Source organism: Anguilla rostrata, chromosome 7 (genome assembly GCF_018555375.3).
Source record: "Anguilla rostrata isolate EN2019 chromosome 7, ASM1855537v3, whole genome shotgun sequence".
NCBI lineage: Eukaryota > Metazoa > Chordata > Actinopteri > Anguilliformes > Anguillidae > Anguilla > Anguilla rostrata.
Window position 1 is genome coordinate 4,729,540 of NC_057939.1, and position 25,438 is coordinate 4,754,977.

General features: G+C 46.4%; 1 protein-coding gene across 2 annotated transcripts in view; it reads right to left on the bottom strand.

Annotated features, from left to right (window-relative positions):
• pawr (PRKC, apoptosis, WT1, regulator) overlaps positions 1–25,438 on the bottom strand; it is a 64,329-nt gene that overhangs the window by 28,358 nt on the left and 10,533 nt on the right. The gene's annotated exons all lie outside the window — the stretch shown is intronic.

Genomic DNA, 25,438 nt, shown 5'->3' on the forward strand with positions numbered 1-25,438 from the left:
AGCTATCCGGTGCCAGACCCAAGGGTTGCCAGATATTCGGTTTTTAAAATAACACGCCATCATCGTAATTCGCACCAGATGAAAATTGCACACCGTTTGAGACGCGGTGTATAGGACATTCAACAAGCCATACAGGCATGAAATAAACATGGTGAGATGCGTACCATGGGAAAACTGGAAGGTAAACATGAGTAAAATCAGTGAGGAGACATGGAATGCAATCTGTCTTGATGACAAACAGCATTACTGTGGTAAACTGAAAGCAGTAAAGTTTATTTGAGAGTCTTTTTTTTAAATCTGAGAATATTCACTTCACAAGGCTGCCAGTATTGGGGGCCTTTCACAATTCTTTCAGGGTCTTTCCACGCATTTATGAATCACCCGCACAGAACACCCACTGACTGACAGGGATCAATTACCAGTGAATAGAGCGTCATAACAAAGACAAAAATCTGAGGTAGATACAGTGTATGAACCCTTTCTTTTCTTCAAACACAGACTTAAAAACCCACCTCTTCAAGACTGCGTCTAGGCCTCTCTCTCATTGCCATCTTCAAACACTTCTAACTTTTTGCAGTAGTTCAGGTAATGGAATTTCTTCAAACTTAAATTTTTTAAAATTTTTTTTACAGAGAGCAGGTGGCCTGCACTTCTTTTGTATTTTCCCACTTCATACAGGCAAAGGGGGAAATCGGCACAGAAAGAGTCAGAGCAGGGAATCAGACCCTCAGGGCCACACTAAGAGATCTGTGTGAGGGTTCGAGAGTCTGCTGTCCTGTGGACCGTGCCACACGTTTTGGCCCCAAGTCAAAATATCAAAATAAAATTCAGGATTTTCTAAATAAATCCTGTATTTTGGCTCTTGTATTTTAGCTCATTTGCATCAGTGCTTTAGTGATGATAGTACTCAGATAGATCAGGTTCATGCACTTATGTGCTACTACAGTGCTGTAGATAGCTCTGGATAAAAGCATCTGCTGAATGGTTATGTAATGGACTTGCTATTTGTTTTTCCTCTGCTTTTCATTTTCCTGGTTTTTGGTTCCTTTTGTTGTTCAGTTTCTGTTTCTTTTAATCCAAAAAGGGAGAATAAAAGGGCCCAGGGGGTCAGTGGCTATTTTCGAAGTCAGTCAGTGTTTTGTGAAGAGGCCTTTCAAGCCAAAAGCACCCATAATCCATCAGCCGGTAAATATCCAGATGATAATGTTCCAACCCCAGCCGCAAAAACAAAAAAAATAAATTAAGATAGAGGCAACTGGAAGCTAAAACCGGGACCCAGCAATCAAGAGCCTCGGATGATTACATCCATTTGAGGGGTTGGGAGTAATTCTCAGGAAGGGATTCCCGTCAAAGGAATTCCTGGCCGATTCCCGTCAATTACCGTTGAAAAAAATCACTGTGCAAAGAACGATAACTTCTGCCAGAAAGAACAGAACGCTGACCCCCCACCCCCCCCGAATGTTTGGGGGTCTGGCATCCAGCCTTTCTTACGTGCTGCAAAAAAGGAACACAGACTCCAGATTATTAACAATGTACCGTCAGTGCGGGAGGGACATGAATTCTCCACACATCGGTGGAAAAAGAACCCTGTGTTTACCGAGTCACGGCTATAGCCTCTGGCAGTGAGGACTGGTAGCACGTTAGCCTCTCTCTGTCAATACCGTGAGCCATCCCAAAGGAAGTGGTCTAGCGCTATTGGTAGCACGTTAGCCTCTCTCTCTCAACACCGTGAGCCATCCCAAAGGAAGTGGTCTAGCGCTATTGGTAGCACGTTAGCCTCTCTCTCTCAACACCGTGAGCCATCCCAAAGGAAGTGGTCTAGCGCTATTGGTAGCACGTTAGCCTCTCTCTGTCAATACCATGAAACATCCCAAAGGAAGTGGTCTATAGTGCTACTGTGGACTGAGTGCAGCTTATTTTACAATGCTTTACCAAAACCACCACTCTTATTGTTGGCATCAGCTCCACTGGAAAAGAAACATTCTATTTAAAAAAACATCTGGTGGTGTATGCCATTGTTTGAACAGGCTGGTTCTCACGGAGAATAATAAAGGGTTCTTTTCAATTTGCAGATATGCTTTTCACATGATAATTCTTTGAAAACAAAAAGCATATTTAATTCGACATTCATGACAGCAAACCCTCAAAGCATACTTTATGTGAAATTGTAGGTTCAGACCCAACCGTGGGAAGCTAATCCATGCATATTTTATCGGTGGGAAACACTGAAAAGTGCCGAACTCTCTGTGCTGTATAGGTATGGGGTACGCCCTGCTACCCTGGAACTACGTGGATGGCATACCTCCCATTCCAACACAGTGGCCCTCATCAGAAACTAGCAAACCAGACAGGAATTCAATGCTCATTGCCAACTGCCTTTTTTCAATTTTTTTTTTTTTACAGCTGCAAGATGGAGTAGAGGCAGAGCTTATCAAGACCAGGCCTGGTACAGTGCTAGATTCCTGGTTATGGTTATACACTTTGTTGTACGTCGCTCTGGATAAGGGTATGCATTGTTGGGCTGAATGACCCGTTTTCATCATTATGTTATATGTTGTAATGTCATGTTATATGTCATTATATGTTATATGTTGTGATATGCCATGTGACATGTCAATTCATGCGTGTCCTAGAAAGTCTGGTGAGACGGGAAAATGACTTTGGGACCTGCCGAAAACCTCATTACCTGCCGCTATATGGCTACATGAAAACAAACGCTCTATAAATAGCATGCGTGTCCGCTAGCGTGCAACGAGGAAAGCTGCAGCTCATACCGAACTGCGCCAGGGCTGCGTCCAATTACATTTCAGATTTAATACGGAGCCGCCATAGGCCACGGACCAATCGGGCGGCTCGTCGTGTCGAGGGCCATTGTAACCGGTGCGTGTGAATCGCTTTCCCCACTCTGCGCTGGCCCTACGGTTTGTTTAGACGACGCGTGTGATGTATTGTGGACCTATAGTGCTTTGAGTGTCAGGGAGACGCACGCTCCGCCTGATGTCATTTAATCATAGCGAATCCGCGGTTGGCAAGGTAACGTGGGCAGCGGTCCGAGCATACGTACGCCGGTGCCTTGGCATATGGCAACCACTTAGAGCCAGCTGTGTCCCCGAACGCAGCACGGCATACGACACAATCTATATTCTGTACATGACCATGCATCTGTGTTGTTAATATTAATAATGTGTGGAGCTCCAAGATCACAGCCATTCAGCCGTGAGCCACTGCCTGACCTGGAGCTGAGGCTTATTGTATTGTTCAGAAAATGTCAACATTTTTGAACAAAACAAAACACTTCTGTTGAGGCAGCCACCGAGAAGAACATCAGATGTGAAATGTGTGATTGTGGACCAACAGTGCAAGGTAAGTATCTATTTAGGTAGGCAGGCCAGCTGGCTTGTACAATGTAAATACCTGCTGTAGGTTAACTGTCTGTTTTGTTCAGTTTAGAAGCTAGCCCAACAGCTCTTTTTTGGCTGGGCTGGGTTTACCTGCTTTAACTGCAGAAGCCGCCATGCCCGTGTTAGCTTCTCTTCCTTCGTTCACATGCTTTACACACATGAGCATATTTGTCTGCACTGTCCTTTTGCTCGCCTGCGCAAATCTTCGGGTCTAAAAGGACACATTGAAGCTTAAAATTTAACAGCCCATATGCCTGAGAATTCACTCGCTTGAAGAGGGGGTCTCCTGACCTCTTTACCCACAATCCTTTGCCTTCTTTAAGAGTTCCATTGCCGAGTTCGGTTCGGCAGTGGTCCGCGGTGTTCCGTGGCGTGCGGCCGCCTCCTGCCGTGCTCAGGCCCAGCGGTGCACAGCAGCGCGTTGAGCAGAGTTCACCAGCGTTCAGCGGTCTTAAACCGTGCTCAGTGGCGGGCGATGCAGGCCGGGCCCTGATGATTTTTTTTTGTTGCCGCTGTCTCACTCGCTGATTGAGTGGGACTACGCCGGTAGGAGCACGCCAGACAGATGGGGGGGTGCTCAGAGGCTATCAGGGACGATCATAAAGCACTCTCTCCCATCCCCAGCGCCTCTGCCAGCCCCCTCTCCTGGAGCGGGAGGGGGGGGGGGGCAGATTCATCTCCTCTGACACTTCTGGGTCTGGGTCCGTTCCAGTTTCTGTAATTCAGACGCTTTTTCACTTCTGCGTTCGGCAACAGCACTTTGTCCAGAGATACTTAAGAGCTGATTCACTGGGCCAGGCATTCATGAACTTTGTGTCAGACCGTGCACAAGATAGCTATGTAAAATGAAGCTGCATTTGCCTCCAACTTTGGCTTCTTAACGCCCTCAGCACCGAACCACAAAAGTAATAGCATTAATGCTTACTGGCGCCAGTGTTGGGGAAAGGTATGCTAAAAATAGGTCATCGTTTTACTGTCCTTTTCATTGTCTGCAGCAATATTTTTTAACGCATTACTGAAAAAGAAGCTACTTGGTTGACGATACGGTCGATAGGTCCGTACAAAGACTTCTTGATGGGTTTATGCGCTGACCGGTATAATCCTGATGTTGGCCAGGCCCGAGCCTTGGTGCTGCGTGTTCACAAATGTGCTTTTGATTTCACGGGACTCTTAAGTCTGTTCTGAAGTCCACGGTAGTTTTTTGGAACGCAGAGCGGGACAAGAATGCGAGCCCTTCGGTGGTGGAATGTTTTCAAGGGCAGAGCAAATATTGCCAGCTTTAAGGCTTTATCCTAAAATGGGAAGCAGCGAGCTCCCCCCCCCCCCTCCCGCCTCCTCCCACAGGGTCCTCAACTTTCAGCAAACAGTTACCGGGGCAACCGAACACAAACGGAACACAGGATTGGGGAGCGCATAAATCAAATCGACCGCCTCAAACGCTTTGGGGAGTAAAAAAAAAAAAAAACTTCCTGCTCTGGTAGGAACTGCCACCCCGACAACTTGACTTCAGAATGACTCACTCTGAATAAGTAGGCCGGGGGAAACGTGCGCCATGTATAATTGATTGGACAGTTCACATTCTTACGGCTCGGAGGCTCAAATGCCGTCCCTGTTCCTCATGGTGGGTTAATAATGCACCTGGCACAGGTGGAGCTGCGTTTCAGCGGCATCGAGACGGCCAGACGCTACAGATACAAATCAGCTTTTCAATATTTAAAAGAATTCTACTGAGGATTTGCTCGTTGTCTGGGACTCGGGGGGAGGGGGGGGGGGGCAAAGGCTGGGCCTTGTGTTGGTTGATGTCTCCTCCACCGATACCAGTTGTTACTGTGGTGCGAAAAACTGTGCTTGGCCTGCGGTCAGTGAGCTGGGATTGAGGCTGGCGAGCGCTAATAGCCCTTTACAGCATGCCACCGGTGGTGCATTTTTTTTCCGATGCGAGTCGGTTTGTCTCTCTCACGGTCGCGCTGACGCCGCCAACGTCAAGTCGCGGCGAACCTCTCGCGGCGCGATGCATCATTCTGTCACAGGCCTAATTCTGCGGCCGAAGGATTTCCATTACAAAGCGGCTTTAAAAGGACTTTATGAATCTCAAACAGCCGCGGTCACAACACCTAAAAAACCCAGAACCGATTTGCATTCGCACGCGACCGTCTCAAGAGCGCTCGAACTGCTCTTTTATCGTTTAAAAAAAAACAAAAAAACGATCGTGTCAAGTCCTGCGCTGCTCATTGCCGCGAGTTTATTTATTTATTTGTTTTAAATGTTTTATTCAGGACGCCTCTTTGGCATTCGACGGCGGGGGAGTCGGGGGACGCGGAGATCAGGTCAGTGACGCTCAATGATCAGAACTCGGGAGAGAAACAGCCGCGCGGGCGTGCGGGGAATGGAAATCTCCCCCCCCCCCCAGCAGCAGCACATGTCGAGGGAGGGAAAGAAATAAATAAATAAATAAAAAATATTGCGAAGGCGTGAAATTCTCTGATAATACGGGTCCACCGTGTAATCTGCAAATCGTATCCTGGACTGCTTAATTATATAGCTTCCCTCCTATTTGACTAATGAATATCTAATTGCTGGATGTCCGCTGTGTTCGAGCCACAATGAGAGAGAGAGCACGTCATTTAGGGTGGAAGATCCAAACTGGCAATTCACTTCTGTCTTGCAACCCTCACAAACTACATGGCCCGTCGCTTCCAGTATCACAATTTACCTAATCATGCCACGCCCTCTTAAAATACCCCCGAATGAAGCCCTGGAGTGCATCTGTTCCCAGGGTACCCCCCTGCCTGCTGTGAAATTGGGGCGCACGACATGACTACGTTTCCAACAGCAGACTGCGTTCGCTCCCACCCAATTACCTGCAGACGCACAACTGCATTGCATTTGTATCAAAGAGCTTCCTCTAAAAGGTTCTGATGAGACCAGAGTATGTTCTGGAGTTGCAGGAGTTTAGTTCTGGAAGGGGTGAGATGAACAGCTTCATTAAGCCCAGATCTGAGATCTGAAACAACTAATTGGCCCCGATAGAATAAGGAGATGGCTTTTGTAAAAGGTGTTGCTCACAATTTAGACCATGTAAAAAAAAAATCCATTTGAGTTCAGTAGGACCACTGGGCCTACTTGTCCATTCTAAATAGTATTACTGATGCATTGTTTGATCATGAAGCTGAAACTCTTGATCCAGACGTGCACATTTTTTTATGAATTCAAAGGCGTGTGAGCAAACCTTTCCATGACAGGAAATACAAAGCCTGGACATCCATTCAAATTATAGGCTGCACTTGCACGGCTATACCACCGAACTATATTCATTACCGAATTCTCTTATTTTAAGCTTACCATTCGTAGTTTTCCCCCCATATTACCATTCAGGAGGTCGGCACACACACTGAGGTCTGAAACCCATACCTTCTGCTCTTGTGAGAATTAAAGAGTTCGGCACCCCCGAACCGTGCATTTAACTGAGCTAAACTGACCTGCTGGGTGGGCTGGGTTGAAAAACTGAATTTGCAAACAGTCTGAAGTAAACATTACCAGACAAAGAAACTGTTCTGGTCTGTATTTAAGACTCTTTTTATTTATCAAGTCTGATGTTTACACCCTCCCGTGCTTAAACTAGGAGGAACATGAACACAAGCCTCTTGGGAACAAGCGTGTCCACCTCCTGCACAGCTCAGGGGATACATAACCTGATCTCACAGAACCGTTCACAAATGCCCAAACCATTTACAGTTAGCCAGACCATTATTTCACCCACATTGCTAAACTTTTTTTTAAAAACACTGAACAACCCTGCATTTTCCTGCGATACAGGCTCTGAGCTGAAAGAAACTACCATGGGAATTCTACTGCATCTCATTACTGTTAAATCAGAAGTCACCCAGTGCAACTGCTCAATGTAAATGCACCAAGCAATGGTTCATAACTGCTTGCTTGGTGCAACCCAGTTTCGTGTGTCCGTAGATTTGCGCTGACATTTTAACTTACGTTTGCAAAGGCATAAACAGACAGGACAATAAACCGCATTACCTGCAATACAGAACGGTAGCCAGGAACAGAATCTGTGGGTTACTGGCTTGTAGTTGCAATTAATTACAGATAAAAAAAAGACTATAAAATTGTCAGCAGTAAGGTCACAACGGATAATTAAATGGTGTGGCCACATTTATCAACAAGCTCTTCAGCTCTTCTCTGGTGTGTGTGTGTGCGCATGTGTGTCTGTGTGTGTGTGTGCGTGTGCGTGAGATGCATCAGTGACAGGCAGCGTGGGGATTCTAATGAAAAGGTCATCGGCGTAAAATTTCCAAGGACAGGCCTGCTTTCCAAGGAAATTACAGGGCCCTGGAGCTGACGTGTGCAAACAGGAAGAGAGAATCTCAGCGGCAAATAATGCAGAAAAGATCCCTTTTACAAAAATCAATGCCACAACATTTACCAACCGGCAATAAAAGTGATCGATGATGTCACAATGCACCTGTCTAAATACCTGGTGTAGACGCATCACCTCAGGTGAGGAGACGAAATAAATGCAGTCAAGAGGTGGCGTTGCAGTTCGCAGGGAGACGGACGGGCGAGCGGAAGGTTGTGTTATTGAACCCTGGGTCAAGTACCGCTGTGGTACTCATCCCTCCATTTTGAAAACGAAAGTAAGCAAAGAACAATGTTGCATTATTAATATGGCACCGATTGGTTTTACAGCCACTCTTATCCAGGATGACTGGCATCACCTGGGCAAGACATATTAGCCGGCAGCACTGCTGAATAATTACTGACTGGGTCGGAATGAGTGTCCTTGTCAAGGGGAAAAACAGGAGCATATCCATACTGTCGTACAGTTCCCCACAGACGTCTGGAAAACAACGTAGTACGAAGGGTGAGGAGCACAAAAGGTCAAAGGTCAAATGGAAAACCGCTCTGCCACAGAGAGCCATACCAGGGGACACACCCACCGCTGACCCATCCATGCCAAAAAAAAAAAGCCAGCTGTCGAGCCAAACCCCGACAGAGAGAGTAAATATTTAAACTGATGGCAGCTGATCTCTGGACCTGGGGCTTGTGTTTACAGCGATGATAACGAAGCACGGGACTCAACCGCAGCCCATAACTCTGCGCGTCGGCTCGAGAGCGGCCAGGGAGGAGCGCGGTGGCGGCGTGCCGCCTGCGCTTAAGCTCCTTCAAGCTCTTCTGCATGGAGAAATGACACCTGGGAAATGGAGTCTTTCTCCATGTGCCCCGGAACATTCCTTACTGTGCACGTCCCCCGATTGGTCGTGATCTCGTCAATCAGCGGGCACAAATGTTGCCAGGATACCAGGAAAAAAAACGGGCGGGAGGTATCCTGTGTGTGACATCCCATAATAAATCCGGGCCATCGCCTGAACAGGTTTAAATACCTGGCACCTGGTCACTGAGACGGGTCCCGTGGAATAAGGGGGTGGGGGGTGGGGGGTGGGGGCTCACAGAGCAAGCAGTCAGCTCTGGGTCATTGTGTTAAGGGGAGATTAACATGACAAAAGTCAGCAAGGAGGAGGGATGCCTTGGCTCCGAAAAGCAGGCCCATGAACCGCCCCCCCCCCCCCCCCCCCCAGTGCTAAAAGAGAAAGAGCCGTCTGTTTCGGGCCCTTGTTCCGCCCGGGTCCGGCTGACTGATCTGCGCGCCGCCAGCGGGAGGTCCCGCGGGGTCCCTTTGTGTTTTGGAACCCTGCGGTTTTGGCGAACGTCTCCCGGGCGAAGCCTGGCTGGCGACACGTCCCTTAAGTTTTCCCCGAGCTCAGCGACTTTTCTGAGATGCCCGGAACGGTCAAAAGACACCGCGGGGGGACAAGCGGATCCCGTTAAAACTGGTTACCGGGGCAACCGGGGGGTAAACACAGAGCCTGCTCCTCGTCGTGTCTGTCACTCAGACGGATGACATAACCGCTGTCGCACATACTTACTGTCCCGCTCAATGCAAAACGGTTAGCACTGCTGTGCACAGGGACGTGGAGCAGGACCACTGCCTGGGTGGCTGTACGAGGTAAAAAAGCCAATACACAGTAACAGAACATGTTCTCTGCTGTAGGGGTGTGGATAAGTAAATTAACTAACTAAATTACCAAAAAACAAGGCATCTATGGGGAGAAAAACATCACAATGGCTTCATTATGTGGCACTAAAACAAACTTGCCTAACTGAGTTTGCAAAAAAAAAAAAAAAAAGTGCAAGGCTTGTGTTTACTCATAAACCAAAGTTCAACACAGATAAAACAGATTTAGGTTTTTTTTTTTAAAAACAGCTAAGCAGTTGGAGCTGTATTTTGCAGCTGTTTGAAGTCGCATCTGCATTTGAGGTGTTCACAGGAGGTCTGAGGACACAGAAGTTAATGTTTGTAAGGAGCGAGCGTGTGGTCACTTTATTGTTTATTCCGTGGGGAAGCCAGACGAATGCAGAACACACAGTGCTGGATACGTACGGGGCGTGCACCTCTAATCCCTAACTGGGCGGATGGCATACCTGCCAGCCCCCTGATAATAACAAAAGAATGAGAGTATGCTCTTTTTACAGCAGCATCAACTAACACGACAGCTCTCACTCTCGCTCAGGGGCGACTGCACAGGCCAGAAGCATGACCCCACACGCAGCTATCAGATGACTAGCTCGATTCACTCCCACGGCGCTTTACGCCCAACCTTAATTAATCTCATTTCTTGAGCTCATTTTGTTTCAGTTCAGCCTTGGAGGTCCAGGTACGCCTTCTCAGCTCACTCCCGAGAGAAACCCATAAATTTGGGAGTCTCACTTACCCCTCTTTGTACAGCCAACAAGTGCAATCTTGCTTTTTTTAAGTACAAGGTGAACACGATACAAAGGCATGCAGAAATCTGATACAGCTAATGAGAACGGGTTTCAATTTTGGCTTGGACGGACTACAGCTCCCAGCATGCACTTGTGGGTCCAAGGGGACTTAAATAAATGCAGTTACACATTTGTAGTTTAAAGCGCATGCAAGCACAAGAGACCCCGGTGTGCAGCACTGATGGTCAGGAGGCACCTGATGGCACCACGCACTACAGCACCAAGCTCTTTTGTCCCTAATCTCTCACCGTAAGAGAAAGAGAGAGAGAAATATAGACAGAAAGAAATAAAGGTAGAAAGAAAGAGACAGAAAGACAGATAAACAGATACACAGATAAACAGATAGACAGATAGATAGACAGGCACTGTAGGCAGACATATAGATAAAGAGACACAGTTTATTGTCCTTAGTGAGGACAATAAGAACAAGAACACCATGAGTGTTCATAGTCAGTCCTGAACTGGAAGAAGTCTATGCTCAAAAAAACTGGTCACGGTAAACATGTACCATGACTAAAATATCACTGAATGTTATGAACATGTTCAACATGCAAATGGCAGTGTATGGCTGAATGACTTCATTAGAGGTTATTCAGAGATAATACTGCCAATGCAATTCCAAGCATTCTTCCTGCAGGTGCGTAGAATACCAAAGTGTCAATTACGCTGTTTGTGCGGTTATTAAAGTTCACGTAGGTGTAGCACATTATGTGAAAGCTCTTCTTTGTATGCATTGTATTGGAAGGCAAAGCCATTTACATCTGATTTTATGTGAACTGTCATTAAAAAAAGAATAAGAGCGAGATACTGTGTAGTACCTTAAACATAAAGGCAGTTATATAGCATAATTATAATACACTAGAGATAATTATCTGATACACAGATGTGTGTGTGCGTGTGTGTTTGTGTGTGTCACTGAGAGAGAGAAATAGAGGTTAGATGTAATTTATCTCACATTTACATCTGAGTGACCACAGCAAACCTAAATCCCCCAATTCATCAGCAGCAAAACCCTCCATTTTGTTTGTTCTATGTACGTTTCATTAAAACAAAATGCTTAAACGGGACAGAGTGAATACTGCGAGAGCTTCATTTAAGAGGGAACTCGGGTTTCTGTTTATCTCCTATATAAACACTGAATTCAAAGAATTCTTTAAAAAAAAAAACACACACCAGCAAAAGAAAGCCCAGAGATAAACCTTATTCTACTTAAGACCGGGAGTCTGGCCTTGATTAATGTCCATGCAGAAAATTCCGGAATTCCTTCTAAGTGGAGCGCGGACCTAGCTCGACCGGGTTGACACAATCCGTAAACATCCAGGCCTTTCCACCGGAGTAAACAGAGAGCATGTGACAGGGAAATTGGATCCAAATGTGTACACTTGTGCACACTATTTTGGTTTGTGTCAAATACCGAATATCTGAATATTTATCCTCTGAGTCAGATCGGGACAGGGGCTGCTTCAAAGGCTGAGAAAATGAGTAATCTTTAACAACAGACTCACAAACCGCCTCGGAGAATTCATTTGCACAACAAAAACTTCACCTTCTCAAATGCCCATTGTTGGTAACAGTTTGGTAAATAGCCTGTTTTGTTCGACAATCTCAGGGATCTGCAATAGTTATTTTTAAAAACTAATCAACATTTAAACTGGTAAAAAAATATTTATTACAAATATCTATTTGACACAGGGCTGCATAACACTATGGAAAAGTATTGTCTGGTGCCTTTACTAGAAATATCCCTTGGTGGCTTTTCAGTTTAAATGCAAATAAACAGGGGATTCAGATGTATAACACACAGACGTATGAGCATTAAGGCTGATGATAAAAACCAACGTCACCGACTGCATGACCAATTCAGTTGTGGAAAGACACGGAGATTCAAGTAAAACCACCGGAAAAGTTCACGGGAAATCCAGGGGTCGTACGGATGCTTCCAGAAAAGTCTGCAGTCCTTTCAAAGCGTTTCATCAGACAGCAGGCGTGACGGGCGGACAGGTGCTCCCGCGACTGGGCGTGTCGGCGAACACCGCGGCGCGGCACGGGGCGGCTCGACCCCGCGGGGGCGGGGGGGGAACGGGCGGGTTTTTTTTACGGCACGGCCTCCTCTGCGCCCGACTCGCGGCGCTCCGCGGGCCGCTAAAGAAGGAGAGGTCCGCGGGGAGCCGCGATGGCAGACGGCGGGTCGATCGCTTCGTGCCTGTTCGCCGGACGGGAAAATAGCGCCTCACGCCGAGGGACGACAAAGCCGGCCTTCCGCCCGCCGAAGCCCCCGCAGGCCGGGGGGGGCGGGGGGAGGGTCACGACGGGACAGAGAGCACCTCGGCCGAACCCTCCACTGCGCGAAAGTAAAGTCTGGGACGTGACTTCGCCGGTGATGTAATCATTAAGTCTAACGCCTGAAAGGAGAACAACACTCCGCTTTAAGGTTCTACTAGTTTCTTAAAGAGACGGAACAGGTTTTAAGAACGGTTTCTAGCGGTGGTGGCACAGTGGTAATCCTCATTGGCAAAATGTTGCCACGGCTTGCAAGGTGAACTGACCGCTTATTTTTTTTGTTACAAGCAACTTTATACCCTCCCATTCCTTTCTTTTCCCAAAATTACCCAAAATAACAGGAAGTGTTGGTACAGGAATTGCAACCCAGCTGAAGCCATTTTCATAAAACTCTCCAACAGGTAAAGGTCATAGTGCTTCATGATCTCAACCAATTTGCTAAATTAATATCGCAAGTATCCCTAAGGCTTATGCGGCATACGTTCGCAGAGTGGTTACAGTGTCTCTGGAATTTTAATCGAAAAGCCAAATGTTGATCCTTCTGGAGGAACATCATGCAAATGATCAGGTTTCTGTGGGTTCGCCTTGGCCCTGCGCGCTGCACTTCTGAAAGCATACACATTTTATCACAATCTTCAAAATACCGGGACGGTTGTGTGGCAGTCGGAAAATAAATTCGGTTTCCCAACGCTGCCAAACCTGCGTTGTTTGTTGGAGTGGTCACAACCACCGCAAAAGGGTGCAGTATTCCCTTTAGCTGCCAGAAACCAGACATCTAGTGGATACAAATTATTTTACAGGATTAGGCAGTTGGGCAGTCGACTGTAGTGAAGGATCAGGGGAGCAGTTGGGATTCAAATCGATTGTTCTCCAGGCCCCGGGCCTTATTTGGAAAGGCATGTGAACATGAATGATTGAACAGGCTGACTAACCTCTCTGAAGGGAGTTGGTGCTTTGGTCCAATCAAGGATCCCAGATGTCCTGTACGGGGTAGCGGATACGCTGGCTACTCTTATCCGGAGTAGAAAACTTGCCAAAATAAACTCCCAGTTGACAGTGTCGCTGCCGCAATGCAAAATGCTAACTTTCAGAGACGCGTCCAAGAAAAATCTCCCCTTAAATTAAAAATAAAATAAAACAAAAACACCCCAGCCCCTGCCCTTAATGAACCAAAAGGGAAAACGGCGAGTAGTCTTGCCAGTGATAAACATACTCTATGACAGGCCTTTCACAAAGCTAGAAACTAGCCCCAACCACAAATGATTTGAAATGGCTGACTGCTTTTGTCATTCATTTGATTCTAGTCGGCAGATTGGATTTTTTTTAGGAGAATAATTGCCTGAAGAGGTCCATGTCTCATTTGGTATTCTGTTACTTTGTTGTGAGCAGGATCTGTGTGGTCCCAGCTCTTGCCAATCCCCTCCGCCATGTCAGTACCTCGCCATGCCACTAACAACCATCTGCTCTCCCGCTCCCTGCTCCCCGCGCTGGCTAGCTGCTGCTCCAGGGGGACCGCCTTCATTGCAGCGGCTAGGATTGGAGATTATTTCGAGGATTGTTTTACAGGCCCCTAGGACTTCTTAGAGGGTGCCATATCCAATCCAATCCCATCCCACAATGCATTGCAGTCCCCGAGAATGCCGCGGGCGGATTCGGGAAGCGGCGCATCGACCGACAGGGACGAGATTCCAAGGAATCCCCTCCTTAACGCGATTACCTTTTGAGCTGCACACACACACACAGATACAGGGCACTCAGCAAACGGCGATGGCTGCAAGCTAATCATATTCATCAGAATCAGATCCTGGCAAAAAAAAAAGAGAGGAAGGGAAAAAAAAAAGACCTGATAAGGCGATTCGCAGCACTATGAGCAATTAAACACCGCTTTAATGGCAGTTAGCCTCTCATTCTGCTGCAGCTGGGCCCATTACCGCTGATGACAGCCTCTATGCGTTCGTTTTTTTTGCGGGAAATTAAACGAACACCGGGGGAGAGACGGATAGTCCCTCTGAAGGAGCTGTAGTCTGAGTGAGACACACCCTTCCGCCACCATGGGAACGGCAACAAGCGTAAAATCAGCGGCTTAAAACCAAGTCTGCTTTATTATTTTAATCTAATCGGCCGCAGGCTATGCAAGTGTAAGATCCAGTTCGAGGTTACCTTTTTGTGCTTTCAGGGGGAAAATCCCAACCGACACACATTTTCATACGGTCTCACAATACAACTTTTAGACGGGAGTAGCTTCGCAGCTCATTTAAACTATTAAGAAGGGAAGTGGAACATTTTTAACATTAGCAGTAACAGAACTGCTAATCTAGCGGGTACAACCCCTGAGTTTTGAACCTTCTCAACAACCTCTCCTGGCTCACGTTACCACGGGGACAAAAAAAACAATTTGTCAAAAGTGTCTGCGATTGTTGAGCTTCTTTTCACCGAGCCGCCTCAAACTTCCTGCCACAAAGTGGAAACAGCCAAAGAGCGGCTCGTGTGACGTCCGGGAGGACGGCCGGAGCAACCCGATACAGGCGATCTCCGTGTGCCGCACAGACGCACCTGGAGGGAGGACTCCCAGGGCGAGGTTCTCTGGAGCCAGGGGCTTCGCGCGGAACAAAAGGACCAGCATGCAGTGCGTCTCCTTAAAGCCGCAGAGTTATCCTCCTGTGGACCGCTCCTTTCACACGGCCCTCAGACCCCAGCTGCTGGGGCTCTTCCTTCCTGTCTGCGGTTCTCCTTCCCTAGTGTCACACCCCCACCCGCCCCCCCCCACCCGCTAAGCCTGCCTACCTGAGTACCTGTCACAACATGTCCCCGGGTGTGCCAGGCCCCCCCCCCACCCCACCCCCCAATTACACTCAGGGCTGATACAGGGCTTAGCCACCTGCTTTAGAGGAAGGAGCACAGATGCACACAGCACAGGCAAACACACACAAACACACACACACACTTACACTCAGCACAAGCAAACACACACACACCCATACAAACTCACATAAACGCAGGACTGCACATACGCACACATGCATGCGAATTGGCAGAAGCCCATTTCCTGTTGGACATTTAAGGACTGAAAAGGCTTTGAGAAGCCCCCCTGATACCCATAGCAAAGAGCTCCTCTGCTGTCTGTATGCATCCCACTCCCAAGTGCATCCACAGACACCCCCTCCCCGTCTCCAGCGCAGGCTCCGCCCCTCCTCTCAGAGTCGCCTAAATGCCCCGCTCCGACAGGTGCCTCGCACGCTCAGATCACTCGCCGGAGAGCGGAAAACCCGCTAAACCGCGCGTCCGTTCAGCCGAGCTCCTCCCCCGCGCAAACAGGCATCAACACCCCGCGATAAGGCCCATCCGGGTGAGACCCGAGACTGCAGGGGCAGCAGATCTGCACGACTGCGTTACGCAACACTGCTTATTTGGTTGGCAGGACCCCCCGCACGCGTGACTCACACTGCGCATATTTTGCAGCCGATTTGAAGGGGTGGAGTTCAGCTGGAGCGCCAAAGCTCCATAATTACAGAATAAAGTGCCTTGTTTAAGAGCGCAGCTCAGAGAGAACTGTTTAGAAATGCAATTCAAAACCCATTAGGGAAGACTCCGATGGTCTAGGATACGGTCAGAGATTTGTGGAGTGAGGCAGTCTGCTACCCACAATCCCTTGCGAGTATGAATAAATGTTTTGTATTTGTCTACACAAACCCAGCCCGTTAAAAAACACAATGCTAATTCCAAATGCCTTTTCACATTCATTACAGATATATATGCTGAAGATATTTGAACAGCTGCTCTCCAGCCCTGTAGTGTGGCCAAATTGGAGTTGGCATCTAACGTTATGCTTGCAAGACACTAAGTAATATCAAATTTACTGAGATGGCAGTATAATTAAGAGAACTTAAAGCAGAAGAGGTTAAATAGCCTAGCTAACTTTAATTGCTTTGACCACAGCATTGGAATGTATTAATCTGAAATTAATCAGCAGTATGCTGATGTTTCTTTCTCCTCTCTCTAGCCTCATTTGGTCCCACATAAAAATTAGCATTTTTAACATTTTACTTAAATGTATATTGCCAATGACAACACAACACCATGTCTTTATTGTGTTCCTTTCCCCCCCCCCATGTAATTCAATGATGGAATTCTGTCCTTCTGGCACTTCCTGTTCATTGATAAGAATCTCGGAGCTCAGTCAGCCAGACGTCTGTCTTCTTCCACATGAGACAAAACAGTCACTACATCCATCTGCAGCGTTCCCGAAAGAACACGTAAGCATTTAATACACTGTCAAACAATGTCAGTGCAGCTTTGAATATCTGTCTTTGTTTGCCTAACTTCAATGTTAAGCACACTGTTCAATCCAAGCAGACTTCAGCCTTTCCAACTAGCTCTGAGGTCAACTACCTGAGGAAATGAACAAATAATAAATAAGTACAAAAAAAAAAAAATAAATAAAATAAAACCAGGATAAGCAAACCTGGATTTGTTTTGCCTCAGAGCTGAATAACAGCACATCATCACTCCACTACAATTCAGCCTCAGGACTGCATCTGTATTATATTAAAAGACGTGCAAAAACTTGCCCTCTGGAGAATTGTTTGCTTTTGGGCCATATGCAACACAAACAATGAATCTGTCCTGCCTTCTATTGATAGCTGCTAAAATGCCACAAATCTCAGTAAACAAATACGTGATAACGCTTATCAAGTGACTAAAAAGAAGGGGGCCTTTAGCTGTGCAAATGAAGTAAACATTCACATTCAGAGAAACAGAGCGATGTTTCATTCCCATCTTTCCCCAGTGTGACACGATAAGAGAGTCTGGAGCAAACAGCTCTTTGACACCGTCTCTGAAGATGTAAAAGGTTTTTTGTGTGCGCTGAAGAAATAAAAAAATGTGTGTCCAAACTGCAGAATCCAGAATCTCAAAATAATTCTCAAAGAAAATCTTCAGAGACAAATCAATACGAGACACTATCTCAAAGCCTTCTCAAGATCAGTCTTTCAACAGACAGTTTAAAAAGGCCACCGGCCTGCGTTATACTGAAGAGAAATGGAGACCGTCCGTCAAAATGCCACATTTTCAAAAGATATCCATCACAGTGAAGAGGGCAGAATGCGGTACACAAAGTCATGAGTCTAATCCTGTCATGGAAGTAAGTGTAACAGATTTTTTATTAAAGTGGAAATCTGAATTTAAAGTAGCTATGCTGAAAGCAGTCCTGGAACCAGAGTCAGAATGCTAACCATCTGCTTTGTCAGCATGCTAATTAATTCCTTTTTAATGAAATACTTCATACTTCAAAACACAACACACTGTGTCCCCACTTAATAAATGCACAATGGGTAGGACAAAAAAAAAAAGTATATTAAATAATTTCTGAAAACATTAACTGCAGTTAATTGGGATTTGCAAGTGAAATGATTGATAGTTTTTACGCTGGCCTCCTGTCATATCAACAAGGTAGCAGACAAGCCGCTGAAACAAAAGCCGCAATAAAAACTAAATGCCGATTTATAATCCTTCAGAAAGGCAATTTGGAGACAAAGAAAGAAAAGCTATATTCAATTAACTAAATGACCTTTAAGAATAGAATTAACTTTCCAGCCTTGTGCAGGAGTTGCACTATAAATCCCAAGGCTTACAAAAACAAGATTAAATTAGCTGAGATGGAAAAAGAATCGCTTTGAACTTCCCACTGAGAAGTGTAGAGAGGGTGGGGTGGGGTGGGGTGGGGGGGGGGTACTGAGTGCTTTAATCTTGATGTAACGGCTCAACGGCATTTCCGCTGTGGACGTGACCTAGCGATGTGCGCTATCAGAACACTGGACAGAGACCCCCCCCCTCCAGAGTGGGGAAACTGTCAACCCCATTGAAACAGTCTCATCGGTGAGTCTCATCGTACACGAGCAAGCTGCTATCTCAGATACGGAATGTTTGAGTGCCATCTGTAACAGGGAAGAATCAGTTCAGTAAGTCATCAGCATATCAGGCATACAGTACACCACAGTTACAATATGAGCAGGGCAGCACCTATAGTGTGACAGGAAATCACAAACACCAACTAATGTAGTTATCATGCATCCATGTTTGGGCCTTCAGTTCCCTGCAGTGGATAATTTTACAACCAGCCACACTTTCTCCACAGAGGGCCCAGGTAGAGTTTCAAGAGCACACAAAAACACGCAGTGGCCATTTCACCTGGGACTATTAAATATAGTAAACTATTTTTAGTCCTTGTGCTTAGAAACAATGTCAAAATAGCCAACAGAATCACAAATTACAGACTGCATAGTGCTTTTAAATGTGTAAGTATACACATTTTCTTCTTTGTAGTTCATGTGGATTAAAACAAACAAATTAACTAAATTAATTCAGCGTTGAAAATAGCCTGGAGGAAATTGTTGCAGTCCCTGATAAGGCATCAAAGCCAATAAATAAGTAAGTAAGTAAATAAATAAATAGCCAACTTTAAGTGGGTTGCAGTTCAAGGTTTCCTTTATCTAAAACGTCCTGGAAAAGCTTAGCCTTCTTTCCTGGGGGGTAAAACAATCCAAATTTGTGTAAGAACAGTGCTGCTCTTCCAGTATCTCCAGGGTCGAAAAAGTTATAATTCTTCCAATATATCAAAAACATTTGAAAGAATAAATCAAGAAATAAACATAGCCAAACTGAGGTAGACCTCCCTCAGGAGAAAGTCTTCACATGGCCAGGCTAGACAGGAAAAACTGCACTCCCCCCTCTACTTGGGTAGTCATAACAGCACCAATATTAATCAATCCATCAATGGATCACATTTTATTTAACATGGCCTCCTCATAATGAGACTGTCAAAGAACTCTATTTCTTGTTTTCAAAAGAAAAATGTCCGTGATAATCCAACTTGAATTGGACTTTTTAATAATCCAACTTCAATTTAATTCACAATAGACAGTGACTCAGCATAGGCCTGCCTGCTGAATAACATGAAATATGTTAACTATGAACTCAAACATCTCACCATAAATTTATACATAAGAGTGAAAACTAGAGATTGTGTCACAAGGGCAGTGTGGACCAATGGCCTGAAAGGCCCTCTTTATGTGTCAGGCATTATGAATGGAGCGTAACGGCAGGCATTATGAATCGAGCATAACGGCTGGACTGAGAAAGTTTAAGTGACAGAGCACTGAATGGATTCCAGCCTTGAGTGGCAGTATTACTGGTGGAAGGGAGGCGGAGATGGACAGGGGGTACTGGGACTACGATAGCTGGGTCCTCCAAAACACACTTAGTCCTGGATAGCATCCCCCCTGCAAACATGTCAGCTTACATGCAGGTCATAAACATGAAGCCCAAGGACTCTTATTTTGAAGTGGACACCAGGTCTACTATTTCAAAATGAATAACAACGCTTCTACTTTGAAATGAACGCCAGGGGCCAGGTCACCACCACTTGCCTCTGGCTCACGACACACAGTGCCACCTTGCTGTCTAATGAATGCACACTGCTGGCACTTCTCATACGGTAGGCCTGAAGAGAGGCTACACCAGTGATCAGCTAGTCAGCCCAACTGCTTTGAGTGTCGTAAATTCTCTGCTTAAGTGCTTACTGTGTCAATAACGACAGCCACCAAAACCCCAAATGAATCATCTCTCCGCATCACATCCTTCAGCCACCAGGCATTAGCAGTTAGCGGTTAGCTTAGAGAAAGCGGTGGAATGGAATGGACGTTGCCGTGCCGACAGCCAGAGTGAGTCACTTTCAGCCCAGAGATCAGGTGCGGGGGGGGCGAGGGTGCGGGGGGGGGGGGGTAAACCGCTCTGAGGAGCTCGCAGATAAACAAAGAGTAAAGGTCTTCACATTCCATCTGTGCACCGGCACTGGATGGAAACGACTCGCAGAAGCAAGTAAGAGAGGTGACTGCCCCCATCTAAAGTCCCCTGGGGGGGGGGGGGTAGTGCATCTCTGCTCTGTGTCTGTCTGTCTGTCCATCACCCCCCAGGCCAGGGACATATCTGAGACTCTATACATCCTTTATCTCATTGTGTGTCCAGCTCGCAGTGAGGGTCACACACACAGAGCAGGCTTTAAGCTCTTCATCGACAGCTTTTCAGAGAACGGTGGGGAGACGTGCCATCGCTTCTTCACTGGAAAAACCCAGCTTTTTTTTAAAAAGGTCAGTGCCCCCCTAATCCCCTTTGGGGAGGTCCAGATGCTTACGTGTGACGTGGGAAATCTGAAACCTGGCAGAGTGTCACCGAAACTGCCACCGTGCCGCGGTGCTGTCCCCCGCCTAGAACCCTGAGCTCCATCACAGTTTATAAAAGAGGAAACCACTGCCGTCTAGAGACCGAGGCTTGTGGTTCCTGAGGTCTGACGGGAGAGCAGGGGGGACTGAAGTCGGAAACGAAAATCCTTTGTGGGTCGTCCAGACCCAGCAGGGCTCCCTAAAGTCCAGCTCGGAGTGCGTGGGAAAAGGGAAGTTCGGAGAGGTCGTGAAATCCAGGCACCCTCAAAATCCTCAAAATGGCAGCCTAGTGCATGAGCCACCTTCTTGAAATGACAGCCTACTGTACAAGCCAATGCTACCCAAGAACACAGGGCCGAAATGCAAGAGCTGAAAAGACTGTGATTTCAGGAGGAGAACACTTCATTCGGCAAACCCAGCAGACGTTATGTAATGTGAAGTCTCAAGAGTTCATACTGTGACTATAGCAACACTCAACATACAACAAACACAAAATCAACAGTGGACCCTCTCCTGTGGTGATCTTAACCTTCATCGCAGACTATATTTTCCAAATCATCTGATCAGTTCTGCTCCAGAGAAATTGCTCCAGCATTCTTTAAAACATCACAACGCTGCAGAGTTGATGGAAAGTGGGGCAATTAGTTTTGTTGTTTTTCTTCCCCGTGTCCAGACGGGAATGTTTCACCAAATGAACGTGACGCAGGAACCGGACGGCACTGAAACTGGGATTTAATTGCGCCGTCGATAAGGCTTTTGCGTCATAGCTTCATTCGTGGGCCGACGTGCTCCCTGGGTGCTGGCGCAGGATCGCTGCTCCCCGTTTCGAGGAAATAAAACGAGTCTTTAATGCTTGGGTGGAGAAGAACGGTGTGGCCGTCCTCCCAGAACTCAAACAACTACGGCAGTTTAACGCACGCCACCTGCCATGTGCAAAAATGAAAGCCGAAAGATCGCAACGCTCTTTGGTCTAATGACGTTTGTTTCGTTATGATAATCTGAACTACATATCAGCCATGATGTTCTCACAGTCTTCTGGGGATGCGGTTATGTAATTTATGCCTTTATTATACTTTAGAGGTATTTATAACCTCATTGCGTAAGCAAGACCTAGAGGTTACAACTACGACTGAATTCCAGCCAGACATAAATCCATCGTAGAAAGGTGAAATTCTATAAAAACCAAGCAGCAACCCAGGGACCAAGTGTTTTTCTAAAGCACGGATCATTTTTCTTGATGCATGTCCGCCAGTATGAGAAATTGCAGCTTTTACTCAACCCACACACACACACACACAAGTGAAATAGTTTTAAAGCGATATTCTTTGACACATTTGTTTTGAAAATTGTGCTCTGAGCTTTTTTTTTTGTTTACAAGCCATCATCGCCCACTCAACAGAGGCAGTCCACAGCTGTTCGTGCTCGACTAATGCACATTACAGCGAGCATTTAAATTCATAATGACATACGATATCACGGAATTTATTGTTCAACGGCAAAAAAAAAAAAAGAACAGAATAACGATTTCAACATTCTACTTGAATAATTAAAACACATCAAAACTGGCAATCCTCAGAACAAAAGAGCAAAGGATCATGGGAAACGGCCTGCCTCACAGTACACAGCAGTGTACTGTAGCTCCTCAGGCACAAGACAAGCCTGCAATCAAGGGCCATTATCTCCAGGTATTTTAAAGCGCTTCTCACTCAGCAAATCACACGCATGCACACCTTCCCTGGGAGAAAATGCAGGGCTGAAAAATTCTTCACTCCACCTGTCGTGTTCCGGCAATCACTGCAAAAAAAAAAATCCACCTGACACGCCAACAGCGTACACCGTTATATTCCTGAGCCATTGTTTGACTTTCTTGAGGAGGGTGGGGGGGGAAGAATAAGAATATCCTTTAATTCCCCAGCTTCTACACTTCTACATCATCAGTAGCGTTTGACAAACTGTTCTCGTCTGTAATTGAAATCACATGTTCCATGAGCTACACCTATGGACTGATTTACATTACAGCACATCTGATTAACGTGTTCTCATAGTTTTTTTTTTTTTTTTTGCCATTTTCTCCCCAATTTAGTCGTTGTACCAATTCCCCGTGTGTATCACGGTCCTTGTCGATGCGCTATCCTTCTGTCGGTCTGGGGAGGGTGTAGACTACCACATGCCTCCTCCGATACATGTGGAGTCGCCAGCCGCTTCTTTTCACCTGACAGCGAGGAGTTTCACTGGGAGAGCGTAACGCGCGCGGAGGTTCACGCTATCTCCCCCAGATCCCCTCCCTGCTGAACAGGCGCCCCGACCAACCAGTAGGAGTCGCTAATGCAACGATCAGGACTCATACCCTCACCGGCTTCCCACCCGCGAACACTGCCAACTGTGTCGTAGGAACGTCTGACCGAGCTGGAAGTACCGCTGCTGGGGACTGAACCTGGGCCTCTGTGGTGGTAGGAGGGTGCTGTTCTCATACAGTTTTTGCACTCAACAGGGACAACATTTTTGCTTATAGTTAAAATGCACCGTCGTCAGACAGCGTCCCTCAGCCCTTAACGCCCATCTGTTGCAAGACTGCATTTCGGATGCTGCCCTGAAGCACCTTCAATGCCATGCAAAAGAACAAAAAAACAGCCGTCTTATGCAACACATGCACATGTGTCCCTAATAGTACCCTGGACACAAAACAAACACATACTCAGCTTCCCAAACCAATGCCAGGGTGCTGACCAGTATCGGCTGAAATCGCAGAAGATACTGAGCATCTGTGTGTTATTTTTTTGTTTTTGCGGGAGGCCTCTCCCCCTGCGGGTATAAACACAAATTCCCGACAATGAGTCACACACGTGTGAAAGAGACTGGCGGTCTACTGGCGGTCTACTGGCTAGGGGAAGGACACAAAGGGGGGGGGGGGGGAATAATGCATTTAGTGAACAAAAACACAATACTCTTCCAGCACAGCGAGAGTAAAAGAACATTAAAGCATACCAAGAGGATGAAAGGAAGTTGCTCATTGGTGGTGTGGAAGTAGGGATGGGCAAATTAGGCCTTGGGCTGCCTCAGATTTTTCTGTTTTTTTTTTTTTTGGTTCCACCCAGAGTTCTTAATTCCACAATTGGATCAATTATCACACCGCATTACTGCAGGTGACCACACTGTCCGGCCAAGCCGGTCTCACAGAAGGCCTGTTTATCGCCGTCCTTAGCCTCTGCTGGCCGGTGGGAAATGAGCCCGCGGCAAAGAAACTCTGAAGGCAGGAAATTCAATTTTGAGACTGGCAAAAAAAAAAAAAAAATGAACAAAAAAAAAAAAAAACCACATTATTATGTCGGGACGCAGCGCTGAATTCATTTGCCGAAACTCCTTTGTACGCCTACCACCCATCGGGGAAAATTACTTTGAGAATTAGACGCAGTCCTTGCTTGTTGATTCTTTATTTTGTAAACTGGGCCCAGGGCCCAAGAGAGAAATTATTCACTTATGAAAGAAACCAGTCACGGTCATATTCATGTTTGTGCTGCAAACGACAAGACTGGGTATTTGTTCACAAATAAATGATTTGCAGCCGGTGTGATTCCTCCCCTACTCATTTAATCGTGTGGTGTAACTGGATGTGAAGTGTTTTATGGGGAACATCACAGACAGGAAGTCCGTTTAATTTTCTGAATGATGCTGATTTGAAACCAAACCTTGTCATCCCATTACGCTGACTGCCACAGAGAAATGGACTAAATATTTTTAGACTCAGACATGTCCCCGTTGCCATTAATTGCAAAATGCGATCCCACAAGATATGTGCTTTCCTAAGGACACAGAACAGCTAATCTAGTTAGCTGCCGCCTGGCATTAATCCATAAAATCTAATTACGGAGTTCCCTTTTAGGATTTTCAAAAAGCAAATTATTTTCTTGACCAGGAGCTTTGTAGCGTGACCTTTCATTTCCGCGGGCAGAATATCAATCCCAGGGTGCACTGGGAGAGCCCTGGTGCTTCGAGGCCGTGCCACTCCGTCAGCTGGCACGAGGCGGGCGCACTCAAAAATCTGCTCGTCTGTTTTATGCACAGGGGGTCCCCACAAGTGGCAGAACCTCATCTATCAGAGTTCACACAAACATCTAGGGACTGCACAGCAAATTATGCATTTAAAAAAAAAATCACAGCCAAGTCTAATTTCATTTTAATTCCTGTGAAATGGGAAATATTTACATAAATCAACAAACATAAATTAGTCACGTGTCCAAAAGATGAATACCATCAAGCGAAGGCAGCTGACAGATTATTTATAAAAACCTCAGATAAGACCTATAAGGCCTGGAGGAAGAGCTTAAAACAGTATTCAGAGTCAATGAGGGTCTCTGGGGATGAGAAAATCCAATCTTTCGCCTCGGAGAGGTTTTTGTTTTTTATTCTGCGTGCATTCTGGGAAAGGTGCGCTCGCGAGCAAAGGTCAAAGGTTAATTCCTAGCCGGGGAGCAGAAGTGACCTCGCGCCTCGGCTTCCAATCGGCTTTCCGCTCCTTCTGAAAATGGAGGAAGCGAACGGACGGGGACTCATCGAAATAACAGCGGCCGACGTACCCATGATGCTCAGCCGTCCTACATATGGCACTACGGAAGAGCTGCATTACCATAGCGCCTGCCAAAAAAGTTTTAAAATACTGACTCTGGACGAACGCACATATTCTTGACTTCACTCCCCAATGTGAAT